The following is a 9,882-nucleotide window of genomic DNA, read 5'->3' on the forward strand; positions in this document are numbered from 1 at the left end:
TTGGCTCACTGCAACCTCCACCTCCCAGGTTCAAGGGATTCTTTTGCCTCAGCCTCCAAGTAGCTGGGATTACAGGCATGTGCCACCACACCTAGCTAATTTTTGTATTTTTAGTATAAATGAGGTTTTGCCATGTTGGTCAGGATGGTCTCAAACTCCTGACCTCAGGTGATCCACCTGCCTCAGCCTCCCAAAATGCTGGGATTACAGGTGTGAGCCACCGCACCTGGCCTATTCCCACTTTTTTTGATCGCCTTCTGTCAGTGGTGCCACAGGTCAGAGGAAGCTCAAAGAAAGCTGGGTCTTTTTTTTAGGTCTGTAACTTTTGAGAGGGATCATCTTGGGTCCATGAAGTGGACTGTCCCTGTTTACTCTGGCTGTGACAGTCAACAATGATCAGCTGTCTTTTAAGTGATACTGCTTCTGCAGCTGTCCGTCTTGATCCCCTCTCTGTGGCTTTTCTAGGTTTTTGTTTCAGAGACATGTCCCCTGCTCTCCTGGTTCAAATAACATGGTGGTGTTCATCTCTCAGACCATGACAGTCCATGAATGCACAGACAGTCCAAGTCTCATGTGATACAGCAGGGCAGTGGACACAGCCCCGGGCAAGAGGGAGAATATACTGCTGTCCTGCTCACTCACGAACTATTTTCAATCCTTTTTATCAGTAGGATTTGAAAAGATTAGAACATTAATCGCAAACCAAATATCAGAGGCTGTGTTGTTGTGTCCCAGTGGTAATCCCACACCCACATGGTAGCTGCTGTTGGAGCTACTACTCGGTTAATTAACGGGCCACCATCATGTACCGTGATCTGTTTTTTCTGGCAGAGGCTCACGGGCGATTTGAATGAACATGATGGAAATGATCTTTAAGTCTTTGTGGAGGGGGCACTAATAGCTACAATTCCCAGAGGATTGTGGTCTTGCTTCAGATTTATCTTGAGTGGGAGTGGGGAGTGGGCAGTTCCAGAGCTTCCACTTGATCCATGATGGCTCCTACTCATGATGAGGGTTCTGCAGGCCATTATGTAAAACCATCCCACTTTGAACTCAGAGCCAGGGAAATAACCATGTGACAGATCCTCTGATTTGTTGGACTCTCTGTGAAAAGGACTGGGGCCAAGGCTCCCTTTATTCCTGGCCTCCCTAAGAGTGATAAGGGAGAGTGATGGCATTTCAGGTTCCCTGGTGCTACCATGCCAGTTCAGACTGTATCCAATAGTCCTCAGAAGGTGGTGGCCTTGGGGTGCCCCTTTTCTTAGGACACAGTTACCTTGAGTCTTGTTGGGAAGGATTGGAGGAATATTTACTGTGTGGGGTGGTATTGCAGGGTCCTTCCTCAAGGGGATCCATCCAGCCTTTCCTTCAGTCAAATTTTGTTGACTGTATGTTGGAGAACTGGCTCAAAGCTGGGAATTGGATGAAGGAATCTCACTTTTCCATGCAGTTGTTGACATCAGCCTTTTGCTCACAAGTTTTTAAACATGTCAAGCAGTACTCGTGCTGATTGCCTGGCCATCTCACCCCACAGCAATGTGTGGCTTATGAGCCACTGTGTAAGGTCACTCCTGGTCCACAGGTCAGCACACCCTGGTTGCCACTGTGACCTGACAAGTTGCCACTTGCTGGTTGTTGTGGTAATTGTGCCTTCCTGCTTCTGATGGTTAAGCGGTCCAATGTTGGTTATGCCAGAACCTCATCATCCCCAGCTACACTAGGGCGCCCCTTGCCATGGCAGCATGCTCTGTCATTCTTGCCTGTAGAGGATGGCCCCACTTGGGGGGCTTCCCAAGTATGCCAGGGCCCTTCTCACCAGTGCCTTCCTGAAGGGAGAGTTCTCTGGGCTCTCCTGGGGAGTAGTGCCAGGTAGTGGGGTCTCTGGTCACCCTTTTTACATTCCCACCTCTTGAGCCATTCTATACCTTTCTCAGGATGCCAAGGCAGTTCTGGCATCCTCACCTCATTTCCTGTAGACCAGTGTCATGTCTAGGTTCCAAGGATCCTCCCAACAGCATAGGGACTAGGCTTTTACCAATGGAATATAGGTCATGGGAGAATACACCCTACCAGTAACTTCCCCATATCCGGCCTGGGATTTTCCCCCTCAAGATCCATTCCCAGTGACCCCCATGGTTAGGTCTTACTTTTGTGGCCTGAGATGTCAGTCTCTTTAAACATTGCCACAGAAGCCTCTGACATTCACAGGATGCCCTGAGTGGATGGCTCACCTGAGCCCATCAAACAGTCACTGTCTTCAAAGCTTCCAAATCACTTAATAAAAGCCAGCTAACCTCACGCTCCTTTCAATGACCAGTAACCCCCAACTCTGCCCCACTCCAGGGGTGGAGCCAGTGCAGATACCGACTGCTCCCTTTTTCTCCATGCCTCCTCCCGGTCCCGCATAGTTGAGGGCCTTGGTATTTGTCTTTGAGGCGTTACCACCCCACTTAGCACCAGCTATAAGGTTCTTGCTATTTGACATTCATGAGATAACAAGGTGCAGACTCACATCCTGATGATCTGCTGTTGAGGCCATTCTCTTTGTCCCTCTTTGGCTGAAGGTTGCCCCCAGAGGCATGGACTACCCGTGCTCCTGGACTTCTGGGCTGAACTCATTCCCCCAGTGTTGGGGCAGGAAGGCAAAAAGACATAAGATCTGAGTGTAAGTTGAGACAATCAGCACAAAGCATACTGAGCTTGCGCAAGACCATTCGCAGAGCTACAGCTGATATAGGCATGTTTTTAAAAACTTTTAAAGGCCAGGCGTGGTGGCTCACATCTGTAATCCCAGCACTTTGGGAGGCCGAGGCAGCGGGTCACCTGAGGTCAGGAGCTTGAGACCAGCCTGGCCAACGTGGTGAAACCCTGTCTCTACTAAAAATACAAAAATTAGCCAGGTATGGGGGCGGGAGGCTGAGGCAGGAGAATTGCTTGAACTGGGGAGGCGGAGGTTGCAGTGAGCCGAGACTGTGCCATTGCACTCCAGCCTGGATCACAAGAGTGAAACTCCGTCTCAAAAAACAAACAAAAAAACAACCAAAAAAACACTTTTCAGGCTGGGCACGGTGGCTCACGCCAGTAATCCCAGAACTTTGGGATCGTGAGGTGGGAGGATTGCTTGAGGCCAGCAGTTGGAGACCAGCCTGGGCGACATAGTGAGATCCTATCTCTACAGAAAATTTGAAAATTATTAGCTGAGCATGGTGGCGCACCCCTGTGGTCCCATCTACTTGGGAACTGAGGTGGGAGGATCACTTGAGCCCAGGAGGTCAAGCCATGATCATGCTGCTGCACTCCAGCCAGAGCAACTGAGCAAGACCCTGACTCAAAAACAAAAAACTCTCCTCCTCTGCCTTCTGTTTTCACTCTATATCGCTCCCAAAGTGCTGGGATATCCATCGGAGATCATTTCACAATGGCAAGGGCTGCATACTCTCCAGAGCTGCATAACGTTTGATCATGTATGTATATTTGTATATATACAAACATGCATGTACAATACACATACAATATAAACCATAATTCATTTTATCACTCTGCATTTTTATTTGTGTCAACATTTTGCTAGGAAAAATTTTCAGAGAGAGTTGAAAGATCATACCGTTAACACATTACTATCAGTCCATCCCTCCATCTGTCTATCAATTCATCTTATTTTTTGGATGCATTTCAAAATAATTTGCAGATACCAATGCCCTCCTCTCGCTAAAATAAATACTTCAGTAGGCATATCATTAACTAGCAGTCAGTGTTTGTTAGTAGCCCCTTTTTCCCCCAAGGTAAAATTTACATACAATGAAATGCACATATCTTAAACGTACCATTTGATGAGGTTTAACAAATGTCTACACCTGCATAATCCAAAACCCTTATCTAGCTATGGAATATTACCATTACCCCAGAAAGTTCCCTTACGTCCCTTCCCAGGCAATACCTACCTCCACTCTCCCAGAGTTAACTATTCTGATTTTTTCTCCCACCATAGGTTAGATTTGCCCTTCCCAGGACTTCATATAAATAGGTTGATGCAGTGTGAACCCAACTGTGTAAGGCTTCTTTCTCTCAACATTTTTGAGATTTATCTACATTATTACAAATACCAGTAGTTTGTTCTTTTTTATTGCTGAGTAGTAGTCCATCATATACATATGCCATAGTTTGCTGAGGCAGGAGAATCGCTTGAACCCAGGAGTTCAAGACTGCCAGGAGATATGATTGAGCCATTGCACTCCAGCCTGGGTGATGGAGCAAGACCCTGTATCCAAAAAATCTTTAAAAATTATAATAATAAATAAGTAATAAAAATAAAAGAATTAGGATCCAAACCAGGTTCACACTGACCTAATGAATATCGTATCATTTCATATTATGAACATCGTACCATACCTTATTACACATATCATATCACATATAATGATCTAATGCAATCATTAGGCCATTATTCCTCTGAAGTTCTTTCATTTCCAAATAATACTCCCTTTCTTTCTTTTAATACCATTGATTTGTTGGAACAACTGAATCATTGGACTTTTAAAATGTCCCACATTTTGGATTTGGCTTATTGCTTCCTTATGGTATTATTAGATTTGTGTTCAATTGTGATTTTGATTCAATAATGAGGACTACTTTCTTTTTTTCTCTTTTTTTTTTTGTGACGGAGTCTTGCTCTGTCGCCCAGGCTGGAATGCAGTGGCACGATCTCGGCTCACTGCAAGCTCCGCCTCCCGGGTTCATGCCATTCTCCTGCCTCAGCCTCTCCGAGTAGCTGGGACTACAGGCGCCCGCCACCATGCCCGGCTAATTTTTTGTATTTTTAGTAGAGACGAGGTTTCACCGTGGTCTCGATCTCCTGACCTCATGATCCGCCCGCCTCGGCCTCCCAAAGTGCTGGGATTACAAGCGTGAGCCACTGCGCCCGGCCATGAGGACTACTTTCTAGATGAGACTGTACTTTGTGTTAAATCATAACATGAGAGACATAATGTCTGGCTATTCCACTTTTATTTAGGCTGAAATTGAACAGATGGAGCACAAAAAATATGCTCAGTCCTTCACACAATTTCCATCAGTGTTTCTAATGGTTTTAGCATCTATTGATGATTATAGCTTAAATCCATTTCACTAAGTGTGGGGGAAAAGGTGTTTTTCAGATGCTTTTATTCCTTCTGCATTTATTATTATTTTGAGACAGGGTCCCTCTCTGTCACCCAGGCTGGACTGCAGTGGCACTATCACATCTCAGCATTGCCTTGACCTCCTGGGCTCGAACAATCTTCCCACCTCAGCCTCCTGAGTAGCTAAGACTACCGGTGCCTGCCACCACACCTGGCTAATTTTGTTTGTTTATTTATTTATTTTAAACAAGAAGTTTAAACAACAAGCTTCTTGAAGGAAAAACTTATCTAGGATTCCTTTTTTTTTAGACTACCCTACTTAAAAGACAAATTGCCCTACATTTAACAGCTATGTACAACAAAGTTATAAAATTGTCCTTGGTTTTACAATGATCAATGAAAAACATTAACATTCTACAATTGAATAAAGTATGCAAGGATTTTTGTGTTGTTTTTTTGTTAAAACAGCAAAATAACTTACTGAAATATAAAGATAAGAGCTGAATGAGCATGCCACTAATGAAGAAAAGGGGGTATTTTTACAGAATCGGTGTTTTTCCCCATCTCATCTCCACTTGATATCAATCAAAACATACCATTGGCCGTTTAGTTAAAAAAAAAAAAAAAAGCAATATACTTGTGCACATTTACCAGTTACTTTGTGTACAATAAAGGAATGGGGAAGGGGGAAATAAAAGAATAGAGAAAACTATACTGTAGTAGTCAGGATGTGGTGGAACAAAATTGCAGTTTTCTAATTGAGAATGTAATCTTGGTCTGTAAAGAACAGAGTTCTGGAGTGAAGTGGGAGGTCCCCTTTTTAGTAGACACCCCCTGTCTGCTGTTGGAACACATCGGTTGTATCTTCATCCTCCAGTTCCAACTGAGCAGGTGTGTCTCTTTCATTGATTGGTTGCCTGTCAAATTGGAATCTGATCTGTCTCATTGACCATCCCTATCGTTCACAACAGGCTTTCATTAGTTTACTAAGTGGTGTATGCCTCTTAATCCTAAACTGCACCACAGAACCCTCCTGCCCTGCCACCTTCAAATTAATATGATCATTGTTCTCAGTCTTGATTCCTTCCTTGGGCTTTTCGTCTGCCACGGCAAGCACCTGAGTCTCAGCTGCCACTTCACAAAAGAGGCACCAAGACTGCACCGAGTGAGCATGCAAGCAGCACCAGGAGTGGGAGAAGAAGGAGGCGGCAGCAGTGGATGAGGGAGACACTAATTTTAAAATTTTTTTATAGATACAGGGTCTCGCCATGTTCCCCAGACTGGTCTTGAACTCCTGGGCTCTTGCAATTCTCCTGCCTCGGCCTCCCAAATTGCTAGGATTACGGGCATGAGCTATTGTGTCCGGGCCCTTCTGTATTTAATTAACTGGGATTCAGTGGAGAATTTTCCATTGTCAATGTTTTGGTAACCCTGAAATACAGTTTTTATGTGAAGGGGAAGTAAACTGCTTGACTCTTTCTCTGTATTTATCACTTTTCAGAGTAATGAGTTGGTACTCTAGCAGTCTCCAAAGGTGACCAATGAATTTTTTCTCCCTGTATATTACGATGAACCTGATAGGTGTTAATATACACGTAGTCATATTTTTTTAAATTGATATCTCTCTTAAGTCTCTCACATGCTCGCTCTGTCTCTCATTTTGACACTCAGATTTCTCCCCAAGAACAGTGGGAGCTTCTTCAGGTTTGCACCTGTGCCTGACGTCTAACTGGCCACCATCCTGGAATGTCCTCCTTCTGCCTCCTGCCCATCTCATTGTCACCACCGTGGGCCACAGCCACATCTCTTCTGCCTTTTTTGCCCGTTCAGGAAAAAGCCAAACATTTGAAAACACATATCTGGTCCTATCATTCTTTCATTTCAGTTTTTCTCCATGGCTCTCAGCATAAAGTCCCGGCCCTTGAATCTGGACTTCAGGGCTCATTCGATCTGGCCCTGGCCTCCTCCTCTGCCTCAGCAGCTGCCATGTTTCAACTGTATTGAGGCTCTGTGGCTCCTGGCCTGTAGTCCTGCCCTCCCTCCCCCAGGCCTCACACGCAGTTTTCTCCATCTGTGTCACCTTCCCCCATGGCTAACTTTGCTTCATCCTAGGCTTTGGCTCAGGCCAGTGGTTCTCAACCTTGGCTGCACATTATATCATCTAGGCAGCTTTAAGAAATTCCAATGTCTGGGTTCCTCCCAAGACCGATTAAAACATGAATGTCTAGGGGTGAGGTCAACTTTGCTTTTTTTTGAGACAGAGTCTCGCACTGTCGCCCAGGCTGGAGTGCAGTGGCGCGATCTCGGCTCACTGCAAGCTCCGCCTCCCAGGTTCACGCCATTCTCCTGCCTCAGCCTCCCTTGTAGCTGGGACTACAGGTGCCTGCCACCAAGCCCAGCTAATTTTTTGTATTTTTAGTAGAGACGGGATTTCACCGTGTTAGCCAGGATGCCTCGGCCTCCCAAAGAACTTTGCTATTTTTAAAAGCTTGCATAGATGATTTTGCTGTGCAGCCAATATTGAGAAACACAGTTTGGGGTGTTTCTTCCTTTGAGAAACTTGCCCTTGCCCCTCCCCTCAACCCCGCCACGCCTGGCTGCCCTGCCATTTATTTCTGCTGCTGCATTCTGCTCTAACCCTTACTTTACCACGTTGACCTCACTGTGTTAACCCTTGGGTTTCTTCCAGGCTAGATGGAAGCTCCATATGGGTTGTGGCCACATCTGTGTGGTTCTCGTCTGTGATTACTCAGCACATAAGAGGTGCTTGGTAATATGATATTTGTAAATGGATGGTGGGGAGATATTTAGACTGGACTTTGAGGTCATTGGAGGGTAGAGACAGTGTCCCACCATGTATGGGACAAAGGCCAGATTCCATTGTCTCCCCCCATCATTTTTTCCCAGCCTTATCTCCTGCTCCTCTGACCTCTTTCACTTAGATAGGTGGATTTCAAACAGCTCTACCCTTTTCCGAATTCTGCCAGAAGTTGCTTGGCCTCCTTTCTACCTGTCTAATGAATGTTCCCACCTCATGGGCCACCTTTGAACTTAGGAAACTTGTGAGGAACACTTATTTGACACTTAGCCATGTATATACTATGAGAATGTTTTCAAGAGCATCCATTGAGACACCTGGTGTAAAATAATTTTTCTATTTTTGTGAGTTTAGGAGACTTTTCCTTTCAACAGAAATTAAAGCCTTATTTACTAGAAGAATAAAGTGATGTTAAATTGACACTTGCCCTTTTAAAAATGATTCTTAGTTTTTTGTGTTTATTTAGCTTTATTGTAATTCACATACAGTAAAGCTCTCCATTTGCCCCTATGAATTCTTCTCTGAGTTGTTTAACTTCTGCTCCCCAGTGGGATTTCAGGCATGTGTGATCTAGGACTCATGCTGCCACAGTTGCTTCCAAATACAGCTTCAAGGGCAACCCCCAAAGCCACTATGGACTATGATGCTACTGTGACTAAAGCTAGTATTGTGACCTTTGAAAGCCTAAAGATGCACAAGGAATCTGACCCATAATGGAGAGCACTAGTTAGATGGCTTCTTAAAACCCTGGTTCTATTGGCACCTGTGGCCTGTTGCTGCCTTATCCACCAGAGGGCAGTGTTCCACTCGGCTTAACAGTCGAACCCACACCCCCACCACCCGTTGAGGTCTTGCCTTTCAAAATCCTAACATTTTAGCTTCTGAAGAGACCCCAAAACAGTGTTTCTTAAAATCGGGCTTAATAGAAATAAATCTTACATTGCAACCAAATATACATGCATACATATACAACTCCACATATGTATATATAACAAAAGTTTTATAAAGTAATACTTTACTATGTGTAATATACTTCTTTCTTTCTTTCTCTCTCTCTTTCTTTCTTTCTTTCTTTCTTTCTTTCTTTCTTTCTTTCTTTCCTTCCTTTTTCTTTCTGCCTGCCTGCCTTCCTTCCTTCCTTCTTGCCTTCCTTCCTTCCTTCTCGTTCTTTCTTTTGACGGAGTCTCGCTCTGTCACTGGGCTGGAGTACAGTGGCATGATCTCGGCTCACTGCAACCTCTGCCTCTCCGGTTCCAGCGATTCTCCTGACCCAACCTCCCGAGTAGCTATTTTTTTTTTAATTTTTGGTAGAGATGGGGTTTCACCACGTTAGCCAGGATGGTCTCGATATCCTGAGCTCGTGATCCACCCGCCTCAGCCTCCCAAAGTGCAGGGATTACAGGCGTGAGCCACCACACCCAGCCCAAAGCCCTTGTTTTTAACCACTATACAAACTGTCTCCTTTGATATAACTGAGAATGTTGATGAAACCATATGGTCTTTCTAAAAGGTAGGTATAGGGTCACTTTCTCATCACCTATCCAATTTAATGCTACATACGTGTACTTCCTCATCACCTATCTAATTTAATGCTCTGTACGTAGAGATACTCTGGTTTGTCTACAGTGTGTATAATTTCATATTAATTCAAGTTAGGAAATACTTGTAACTGAAAATAATGTCTATGATATGTTTCAAGAAAAGAATAGCTATTAAAATAATAAATTAGCTTTGTGTTTTGCGAAACAAGATTTTATTACCTTAATTATGGACTTCCTTGAATGCAGATGTCCCTACTTTAAAGTTTTAACTGAGCCAAAATTGCTATTGTGACATGCAATGTATAGACAGACAGATAGATAGATGATAGATAAATAGATAGATGATAGATAGATAGACGATAGATAGATAGATAGATAGATAGATAGATAGATAGATAGATAGATA

At 44.2% G+C, this 9,882-nt stretch overlaps 1 protein-coding gene and 1 pseudogene across 3 annotated transcripts in view; one reads left to right on the plus strand and one right to left on the minus strand.

Moving 5' to 3' along the window:
- GLB1 (galactosidase beta 1) overlaps positions 1 to 9,882 on the plus strand; it is a 114,249-nt gene that overhangs the window by 22,967 nt on the left and 81,400 nt on the right. The gene's annotated exons all lie outside the window — the stretch shown is intronic.
- On the minus strand, positions 5,532 to 6,921 carry LOC116473695 (small ubiquitin-related modifier 2-like; annotated as a pseudogene).

This window comes from Hylobates moloch, unplaced genomic scaffold, assembly GCF_009828535.3.
Source record: "Hylobates moloch isolate HMO894 unplaced genomic scaffold, HMol_V3 SCAFFOLD_8, whole genome shotgun sequence".
NCBI lineage: Eukaryota > Metazoa > Chordata > Mammalia > Primates > Hylobatidae > Hylobates > Hylobates moloch.